Below are 11,983 nucleotides of genomic sequence, written 5' to 3'. Positions count from 1 at the left end.
AAGGGTGATAATTTTGGTAAGAATACAAAAGCGTGCGAGGAGAAAAGAAGAATTACTTATGGCATCATTGATTAAATAATATACATCTTCTTCTATCAATCATGAACGTTATCATTCCCGCCTTTATTATTCAATATTAATATAATAATATTAGATGGGGATAGTCGATAGAGAACTGAATAAAATGCCTAAAATAACGTCGCCTTCTGTCTGGATTTCTGAAAATGGAGGCCTAGGAATTTGGAAAATACTTACCGGATGAGAAACAGATGGTTTGTCCTCATAACTAGAGTATGGATATTCATCTATAAAATCAATTTAACGATGAATACATCAAGTCAGACTTTAACTCTGATTTCACAAGGATGCTTATTGTATGTAATATAACCTTATCCATTGCTAATCATCTACGTTCAAAAAATTTATGGAGAAATACAAGGGTAAACATATCCCTTCCCGAGGAACCATCATTAAATTAATGGAGGATGTTGTTACTGATGTCATTTATAGAAATACATATAAAATGTTTTGAGTCATCCACACCAAATGACGATCAAGTTATCAGTAAAAAGTATTTACGAATATCGAAATGGAACTCTGAATTTTGTACTATCTCACAGTAAGTATTCAATTTTTTTTTAAATCTAACCATAAAATATGATTCTATTTTAGCTAAACATATCAAGAATTATGATACACAACTCAGTAAAGGGCAAAAACAACTGCTTAAATGGTCACAACAACGGGGGTAGTAGCTTTGGATGGTTTGCAACAAGTTTGTCTGAGACTACTTACTTCGTTTTAAGACTTGGGTATGATAATTAGGTTTTCCAATATTACATAGTCATTAAATATTACTTTTTTATCCCTTAAGGCTTAGCTATGGTTGATGGGCTCCAAGAAATGGTGTTCAGAAAACTCATAAAAGGCAAAAATAACTGTTTAAATGGTCACAACAACGAGGGTAGTTACATTGGGTGTTGCATTATAATTAACAATTGTGTATATCCTTCATGATAATAGTATGTTGTTATATAAGCATACCTTAATAACGGGGAAAATATTTTTGATGCTCTTAATAAGGAGTAATATCGCCGGACATTACTACATAATTAGCTTTTGCTCTAAATCTTTAAGATGAATTTATTTCTAACATTTTTTTATTAATATATTTATTGTCTAATTTTATGATTTTGACATTTACTTTATTAATAATTACTTAGATCTCATCGGTAGAGATATATCTATCCTGTGCACAATTGTATATAGCAACTTCCACATGAAGAAGAGGGGTGATTATCTTTTTGATTAAACTCCACGTCTCGCTTGTGTATTGCAACCTAAAGTTATGACATATTTAACTGAATTCCGATGTTAGAACAAGAAAAAATTATCTGGATCAATCTATTATTTCAATATTCTTTATTTATAATTTATTATTATTAATAGTTATATGATTTTAATTGTTTAATTTTGTATATTTAACTTAAATGTTTAATGGTTTATTTTTTAGTATGTAGATTATATTTCATTAAAGCCTTCTTTTTTAAACTTTGAGCTTCAAATATATTTCAAATACTCTACTTTGTCGTTTCATTAGCTATTATTCTGAGAATAAGGTTCATAATGAATTACAATTTCATGGAGTGTGACGTTTTCAAATCTACTGTAATGGATAAAAACGTCGAAGTCAATTATACGTAGTATATCTTCATTAAACATTTTGCTAATAAATACATTCGTTATACCCTCAAAAATCATAATAAAGCAGGCAGATGATAATCACATCAGTATTTTAAACAATGATACCATATGTCTTTTTTCCCCCCTCCTCCTCGCACGCGTTTTTCTCTACAATATTATCAACTATAAGAATTAGTGTACGAAGAAATCTATGAAAACATGATTGCCAGATTTGATTTATATTGGATTATTAACTTTAATTTCCCAAAAAAAAGGAAAAGATAATTTTAATATATCAAACTATAGACCCATTACGTTGCTCAACACAACATATCAAATTTCACGGATATCCTGAACAAACGAATGTAGAAAACATTGAAAGTCAACATACCAATTGACCAGAAAGGATTTATGAAAAAAAATTCCTCGTTCAATCCAAAACGCCATGGATACCTTAAAACAAAGGAGAGATGATGTTGCTATCTTGTTCGGTGATTTCGAAAAAGCCTTTGACTCCATATCCAACGAGTTCTTATTAAATCAACTCCAATGATACAAAACTCCTAGGGATTTGATTAAAAAAAATAGCAGTTATATTAGGAAATTCCAAGTGCTCGTACCTGGTCTACAAGGAGAATTTGATATATCAAGGGTTTGTAAACAAGGAGACGTGATTTCACCATCCTTGTTTATCATGGCAATAAATGTGTTATGGGATCGGATCCAGGAAGATAAAAATATTAAAGGCACTACAATCGATGGGGACAAGGTTCTGAAGTCTCTCTTATACGCTGACTACCTTTCATTATCTGCTCAGGCAATGAAGAAGAAATCACAAGGTCTATGAATAGAATATTCAATATAAGAAAATAATTTGAGGCCGAATCTTGGCTTTGAATAGACACATAAGACTCAGGTGATAAATTCATTTTTTTTTAACTTCCCAAAGATGATGATAAAACCTCATACAACTCTTCTAGGCATGTATATCTCCAAAGAATCCCCTAAAAATCTAACTAAAAAATGATTACTAAAGATTTTAAAAGAAAACTGTGACTACTTCCGACACTTTTCAACTAAAAATACCTGAAAGGATAATTATGTTGAACCAAAATATACTTTCTAAAACCCTTTGATACGGTCAATTCTCGTGTACTACTGCTTCGGACGTATAAAAGATACTTGAGGAATTCCTGTGGCTTTCAATGAGGTCCTATATTTCAAATAGTAAAATGGAGATTCCCACAGGAAAATGGGGTTTGGGTCTCTTAAATATTGAAAGGGTTTGGAAAAGTTCGAAAAAAAAAAGAAAAGAATAAGTAACAATTTCCGGGCAACATAAATAAAACACGAATTCAATCGGATGAACATTTTTTAAAATAGAATAGCTATGGGACCAATAGAACTATTAAAATGTGTGAGAATGATGAAAATTTATAGGGGACAAAGGCCAAGCTCTACTCTAAAATTTTTACTTCCATTACTAGGACCAGATGAGCCAATAAACTTTTAACTACAGGATATGACTACAATTGGACAAACCCATATTGGTAAGACATCAACCATACCTCAAAATTTCATTTATCAAAAAATTATAGTTTCAGCAAAAATAGTAACCCTTGATACAGTTTCATAACACCCAACTCCATTTTACCTGGGTTTTGAAGCGTTAAACTCCCAATTTGTCCTTCAAACATTGATGAAGACTTCAGAATTATCTTTTCCAAATAAGAATGATCTCCTTCTGTAAAACTGAGAGGAAAATTCAGGAAGTATGTTCCATAATTGCAAATACATTACTCAAGTAAGGAATGTAATTAATGCATTGCTCCGGGATGCGTAAGGCGTTAAGCCAAAAAAATAAAATAGGGATGTGGCCATCAATCCAAGAGCCAAGGATGGATTTAAGATTGAATCAATCATTTCAAAGTTGCTCTTTATAACGTGTGGCGCAAGGTCTTCTGGGTCAGCTATGTCAAGTGGTCTTGGATGAGCTAGTGAATATTTACATAAGAATTTTTTATGTTTTTGACAAGTGAGGAGGGAGCAACGGTGTGTATAGAATTATGAAGGAATAATAATGTTTATAATATACCTAGAGTTATAATTGCAAGTCGTTGTTGGACTCAGAGTGCAATTGGGGATCACCATCGGTGTAATTCTTTCTAATATCCTTATTTTTTCCCTTCTCTTTTTCCATATTACAGCTGATTGTAACTGATCTCCTCTAAAATATTTACAAAATTTCAGGGTTACCATGTTGAGATTGTCGGTTTCTTCTTTTTTAACATGCCCATTATACACACAATAATCAATAATAATAATGATGAGATCTCAGGAGTGGTTTTTATACGACTTGTGAGAAAGGTTTTTAACTTCAAAAATCATATTGAATCATCAGTCGTTAAGTTTCTATCAAGCTTCTTCGGATTTCTTTCCTCTAAGTGGAGGAGGAACTTTTTTTTAATCTCAATTTTTAACTTGACAAGTATAGATAACGAATAAAAATTATTTTACATTTTTCACATAATGTAATGTTATCAGGAAGGCAAACTTTGTGTCGTAATCTTTTTTGAACGTACCAAAGTCATTACAATTGCATTCATTTCTTTAAGTATGAATAATTAGTGTACTAAGTATTTCCTGACTACAAAATTTGAAAAAACAATTGACTTTCCATTTCCTCCTTTCTTCTAATTGCGTCATATAAAATATCCGAGCAAATATCTAAATTTTAATATTTTAAAAACCCGGGTGACCCAAAATTAGGGACCAATCACTTAAGGGACCACAAAAGTTGTTCCCTTATATGTTTACAAGAATCCCCTTGAATTTGGTTGATTTTACCCTTTATTAATTATCTTATTTTTAATTAAATCAAGATTTTAATGAAATATTTAGCAATAAAAATAAGAAATTAATTAGGAAATTGCACTTTAACCTATAATACCCTATTTCATACACAACCATTTCATAGTCCAGGAGTCATATTCATCAATATTTAGAGGCTGCATATAGCCTTTCAAGTTTTTTGTTTTATTTACACTTTTATGAAAAAATAGAATTCTTTCCTAAACAATAACCATTGTAAGTAGAAATAGAATATTTGATAATAACTATACATTTTAGATAAATAAAAAATCTTTCAAAAGTTTTTATATAGTTGTTTCCTAAAAGTAAATTATTTATTGTAGTACTACAATGCCAAATAAAATATTACTGTAGCGCATATAACACACATTTTTTTTTCCGTTTATTTTGAACATGAAATCTAAACTTTTTTGAAAAACGTTTTTCTCACGACGGATTGAACCTAAAGAAGTAGTCAAATTTAACATGTTCAATCCTTCTTTCGATTGACGACTCTAAATAGGTTCCTATCGGCCATTTACTGGAAGAATACAATATGTTGACTTCTTTTTACTTACTATCCTGAAAATTAATCCATAAAAACAAGTAAAAGTAATTAATTCGAATTCTTCTTTGATCTTCCAGAGTGGGTTTATATCCCAATTTTACGACACATGATAATTAATAATAATAACCATGCAATTCTCAACGTATTTAATTAAACATAATATCAAAAAATATAACAAAAATAAAAAATAGACAAAAATGTACCTTTGGCCTGAGTTCGTTGAAATGAAAGGTAAAGGTAACTGCAATATCCTTCTTTTAGATACTCTTGGGGTAGCACTTATTTAATTTTCTATAAATGGTTGTTCGTTCGTTATTTAATTTCCATGCCAAATTTTATTTTATTTTATTAATTGTATTTTGTACATACATCATTGTACTTTAAAAAGTAATTATATTTTGATTAAGTGTTTATTTTTAAACTATTTATAAAAGGGATTTTGTTATTTTTACATAAAGAGACATATTTTAAGTCATGCTATCATTGATACGCTTGCGCCCCAGTGATTCCTAGAGAAAGAAATATACTATATGTAAATGGATTTCACCAAAAGATTGCTAGGTTAGATGGAGTAATTGTAATACTACAATGTTAACTTAAACTTAATCAGTGCAACTCTATTTAACCAATTAAAGGAACATTAAAAAACATGCATTATGTAATATATCATTTAAAAAATCAAAAGTTACACATTTTAAATCAACTGTACAGTACATATGTCAAAAAGGCTTTAGATAAGTTAATTCGTTTTGTAACATAATTGACCGATTTTCTTAAGCGATCAACGTCCCTCGATAAGAATGATTTAGGGATTCCCACTTACCTTTGTTGTAATTTTTTTAAATATGTACTATTTAAGGTAGCACCAGAAATTGTTCGTACTTATTAAGTGTCGATAGAATCGAAGAAATCCTGAGTGTTACTTTCTGTTTTTCATAAGCACACTCACACGTAGTTACTCAATTCTTACGTGTTATCTTCTTAAGAATGAAAAAAAAAAAAAAATACTAATAACAGCTTAATAATATAAAATTAATATAACATGATGTATCAATGAGAACTTTACACTCTAGAACATCTACCTGACGTAAATTTATCTATAAACCCTCTTTGATAAACCTCTTCTGATGTCACATTCATTAGTTTTTATATAAAAAACGCATTGGAAAATTTAATTAATATTACTATATTTTTATTTGTTACACCAAATATTACTGAACGTATTACGAAATACATACATTTGGATAGAATTTTCTTTATATGCGATATTTTCCCCCAGAAAATGAGGCTACTGGAATTAGATATGTGGTATAATTTGATAGTATTTCAACTTAGAAATAAGGATTTGAATCTTTAACTCAATCCATCTCTATGTTTTGAGATCTTAAAGATGAAAAAATTAACTTTATGATGAATTTTTGATAAGTGATATGCTGTAAATCAATTTCATGATATGTAAGTATAAAAATACACCATTGAAGACTTATCAAATAGTTTTTTTGATTTTTGTTTTGAATAAAAAGAAGTATATACTTATTAATCTTTAAACAAAGTGTAAAATAGTTAAAAAATGTAATTTAAAGTAATGATGATTTTTTTTTAAATCATACCTTTATTTTTGTAGTAAAAAACTAGATTTCATAGAACGCACATTAAGTAATGTACATAGTATTAATAAATAAATGAAATTATAATTTGTTTTTAAACCATGAGTACTCCTAATTAGGGATAGATCTAGGTACCTGAGAACTAGTCCCTGAACCATCAATGTAAAACATACTTGTATATTACCCACAAAATGGTTACTCAGCGGTCAACTTTTCCCTTTGACGGGTAAAGTAAGAAAAAGGAATCTGGATCTTTATTTATTGGTAGTTATCTGTTTTTACCAGGTATTGATCCCTATTAACAAGTAATTCCTTGACATTATTCATTGTTTCTGCGCCTTCGAGGAAATGTTGTACATATAATCCATGAGCCTTTCTATTTGAAATTTATAATATCTAAGAACTTTTAAAATAGCCGATCAATTTTACTATTGACTAGATCTTCGAAGGTTTAGTTTCTATTTTTTTAATCAATGATTGCTTTGTGTCATCAATTAATAGTACAACAAGTAAGAAATGTAGATTTTTGGATGAAAAAAATAATTACAAACAATCCATGAAGGGAGACATGTTCTTGTGAGAACAATTGCATTTAAAAAATCTATTTATGTTTCTACTACCTCAACTATAACTACTTTAAAAATGTATTCATTACTGTATTCATAAATTCAAAAACTTTTCCCAGAGGAATCAACTCTGCAGCGGAGCAATTAGATATAAGAAAGAGTTTAAAGTGGCGTGATCTGCAGGCCTTGGACTCGACTGTTGCTAAGAAATGTTGCGAGATTTAATAAAGGTAACGACAAGTTGGATGGATCCTGCGACTGAATTCATAAATGTTATTTTTTTTTCTTTTAGAACTCCTCTTTTAAATGGAAAAAAGAATATATGACTTAAAATACATTGATGAAGTTTTTCAAGAAGAAAAATAATGTTTAGAAATTCAGTCTTAGGATCAATCCAACATCATTTAGCAGCAATACATGTGAAAGAAAAGAACTACACGTTACTAAAAGTATGTTTCCTTAAAAATAATGTTTACATCTATTAAATTGAAAATATTGATTCATTATTAGAATTTATCTATTCCAGGACAGTTATAGAAAGCCTCACAACGAAGGAAGAAAACGAAGTGTGACTCCGTTTGCTTATCACTGAACAATATAACAGCTTCTTGAGTGGCACCCTAATGTAAAATTATCCCAAATTTTCATATTCTACTATTAAAGGGCGTCTTCTGGACATATAAAAACCTTCAGACAGCGAGAAGTTCGAGGCTTTTCTGAATATTGAGGAATTGGGCGAGGGTATCCCATTGGCATTATTTGACGAAGTAATAAATCTCCTCTATGGACACAAATTTTGTTTTTTAGCAGGAAGATTTCTTCCTTAAAGCACTGCCATTTTCAATCAGACTCCAACTAGAACAGACTGATTTCACAGATCCATATAAACTAGGTATGCCGCTGATCGTTTGTATCCACAGTGGAAAATTCATCGAACGACGACTTCCTACACAGGGAGTTCTATAAGTAAGACCGATAAAACCGACAAGGTCTTTTGATTTTATTATCAACGATATGGAACTACTGCCAGGAGATGCAGGCCTCCTTGAACATGGAAATTCCCAAAAAAAGTCAAAAATAGCGAGAATTAGCTGTCAAAGATTCACTCCTCCTCGCTTACTTACGATATACAGTAAAAATTATAGGAAAAATTTCGTTATTGATACAGGGGGCAGAAATCAGTATAATTCATGCTAATAAATCAATAAATAAAAGACCATACTTCTTTCTAAAAGCCACTAACAGTCCATCCATTCCAGTTTACGAACGTGTTCAGTTAAAACTTCACATAAGCAACCGTGTTTTTTCTTGGTCATTTATTAGAGCAAAAGTTGGGGCATATTTTCTCCGTGCTTTTACCTCTTACCCGACCTCCTTTGTCGTAGACTTGTCGATGCCTCTGATTTCACATCACTTTCCTGTGGCACATCGAAATATCCAAATTTACTTCTCTGGGTTCAGTATCTATTGCTTCCAATAATTACAGCATACTTTTATCAATGTAAATAGATATATTTAAACCAGAGTGTTCAATTAAAGAACCAAAACGTGGTATTTTTCACAGCATCGATACAAGTGGGCCACCTCTTTACGTACGCATTCCGCAGAAAAGTTGAAAATAGCTAAGGAAGAATTTCTTCAAATGGAAAAACTATGTATCGTTCGACATTCAAATAATCCTTGGGAATTCCCCTTAAACATGGTGCCAAAAACTAATGGAAAGTGGAGACCCCGTGGTGATTTTCGACGACTCAATAACGTCGTAGTTCCACATCGATATCCTTTTCCGAACATACAGGATTTTACCACGCACTTAACGGACTGTTCAATATTTTCTAAAGTCAATTTAGTCAAAGGTTATCATCAGATTCCAGTACACCCTAAGGATATAACAAAAATAGCTACCTAATACATAGAAAGTTGTTTCTTTCATACACAGAGTTGTAACTACAAGTGAGCTTAAATATTTAATGATCCATTACTTTCCAATGTTTCTTTTTTTACTACATCTTTTGACATACTTATGTGATCCTTCAACATAAAAGTAAGACAGAATTATTTTTATCATATTACATAATAGCATAATATTGTCCGGAGTTATTAGGCGCCGTTTAAAAAATCAATTTTTATAGAATAATACAAAAGATATCCCAGAAATCCTATGCTTAACTCTCCTTTATTCATGAACAAATTCTCACGGAACTACTCAATCCAATAATAAGTTTGAGAAAAAAATAAAATAATATGTTGGAATGACTAATAAGTACTTTCGTAAAAAGTACTTGTTTCATAAATAAAAACAAACAAATTCATTTTTTCATACCAGGCTTTATATTTTGTTCAAATCTTAATCCCTAATACGCACATGAATTATGAATATATACATAAGGGAAAAAAATCAGTATTCTTGTTATACGCACAAACTTGCATTACTATATTAATACGACCACATTATTATTTCTTATATCAAAAATATGTATTTGATATAAATCAGGAAGAAAATATTTAAGTGTCCCATGTATACACTTTGGATGTCATTAGCTATATCATATAGCTAAAAATGATTATTGCATATTTATTTAGCGTATATGCAAACGCTTACAATATTTCAACTACCATGTTATTTCTTAGATCAAAATAAGTTTATTATATATATCATGGATCACTTATACGTGCACCCGGTGACTTGTTTTCCTTTATACATACATTCAGACATTCATACCGATAACATTGCTTTATTAATATAAATTATGTATTATCATCGTCCATTTATATCAATAAATTATTCTGATTAATCCGTTTGAGGTGCCTCATATTGCACTTAATAAAGTAGTACAAATATATTACTGCAATCAAATAAATATAAATTCTATTTAACATACCATATCGGGGCCAAATTAAGTACCATTAATTAAATAAAAACTTTAAACTATAATTATTGGGTACTAAAGGTAGCAACCGGCATGTCTACTAAATATTGGAGATGTTACAAAATAAAATTGAGATTTTATTCCTTTCTTGGTTTTTATTTACAATAGTTTTGTCTTGACTTATTGCACAATATGCCTGAGAGATTTAAAAAAAATATATTAAGTGATTGTGAGAGGACGAAGTTAATGCAATCGAAGTTGACCAAAACATGCAAATTGCAGTAGTAATAAATAAAAATGTTAACAACATAAAGGGTGCTTCAAATATTTTTAAGTTCCTTACTGTATTTGAGTATATCTTCTTTTATTGAACTCTTCAGTTTTTATGAAGTTTAAGATGACTTTATACAAGATCTGGAGTGATTGTAGTGTAAATAACTATATTTTTAAGTGTTTTGGTCCACTAACTTTTGTGTTCAAAAAAAGTCCCTTGATTTTGCACCATGTAAGCCCTTTATGTATTTCATCTTTATGGAATATGTACACTAGAGGGTCGTTCAAAAAGGAAATTGAGATGTCAAATTTTTAACCATCGTAAAATGTGCATTTTAGCAATAGAAATGAATGTAAATAAATAAATTTTAGGGGACATAATTATTTTTATGTATATATTCGAAAAACAATAGTATTTAAATTAAGATGGTAAAAAATAGTGTTTTCATAGCAAAAAGGGCAAAACTGTTTTATTTTCTTCTTTTTCCTTTTTACTTTCAAATGATAAAAGTTCTACTTTCTTTATAAGACAGTGCACGGCAAGGATTTTTAGCCCTTTCCACCCTAGGAAAATCTCTCCATGATTTATTTAATGATATGATAGTACACATTTTTTTTTATTGCACATAAAAAAAAGTTTTAGCGCTAAATGGGGGGGGGCACAATCAAATTATCTACGTTCTATTGTCAAGACGCACTATCGAGATGGTTTAATCTTTGCTATCTCAATTTTCGTTTTGGAGAACACCTGCAAATCTACATATTACATAAAGATAAAATATATAGAGGGCTTTCGTGGAGAAAAAACAATAATGAATGATTTAGAAAACTCTTTTGGTTGTCGTTGCAAAAAAAAAAAAATATTCCCCAAGTTTACAATGAAATGAGAATTTATGACTGAAGAATTAAAACATAAAGAATTTGATTCTGATTCCCTGCTTTGTATGAAAAATGAATTTGAGGAGGATTTCGGAAAATATAGATTTTTCAACAAATAAAAGAAAGTGATTCAAATGATATAGTCTCTATTTTTTCCAGGAATAGAAAAGAAAAAAGCAAATATATAAACTTCAAGCGACACCTATTTTTTTACTCTAGGGCCATCGACTATATTAGAATTTTACTTCATAACAACCTATATCATCTCCTTGAATTCCTCTTTTTAACTGAATTAACAATTTAAATTCTACAGAACAGAGAAAATGTTAACCTTACGAACAAAATTATATATATATATATAAATATATAAATTGCTCAAAAGTAGGTTATTGACTTTGGAAAGAAAATTTTTGAAAATTAATTTAAAGAAAAAAAGGATTCAATTTTTATGAAAAAGCTTTATACCCTAGTAAAGAATATAATGGTATCAAAGGGACATGAACGTTGTTTACATAAAAGATCGAGTCTTGCGGGAAAATATTACAACTCTCTGAATGATAACATCATTTAATATAATTATTATTCTTAAATTCAAAATTGTATTTGGGATGAATGAAAAATCTTTTGCAAGGGAATAAACTTTTCAAACTATTTGTGTTGCACCACCAAACTACATATATCCTGGTA

General features: G+C 29.8%; 1 long non-coding RNA gene across 1 annotated transcript; it reads left to right on the top strand.

Moving 5' to 3' along the window:
• Window positions 1-1,061, top strand: LOC139905177 (uncharacterized). Its single transcript, XR_011779728.1, has 3 exons — window positions 1-619; window positions 673-812; window positions 875-1,061. It is a non-coding gene; the product is annotated as an uncharacterized lncRNA (long non-coding RNA).
• The last annotated feature ends 10,922 nt before the right edge of the window (window positions 1,062-11,983 follow it).

Source organism: Lepeophtheirus salmonis, chromosome 4 (genome assembly GCF_016086655.4).
Source record: "Lepeophtheirus salmonis chromosome 4, UVic_Lsal_1.4, whole genome shotgun sequence".
Lineage (NCBI taxonomy): Eukaryota > Metazoa > Arthropoda > Copepoda > Siphonostomatoida > Caligidae > Lepeophtheirus > Lepeophtheirus salmonis.
Note: the sequence above shows the minus strand (reverse complement) of the source record. Positions and strands in the feature narration are given on the sequence as shown.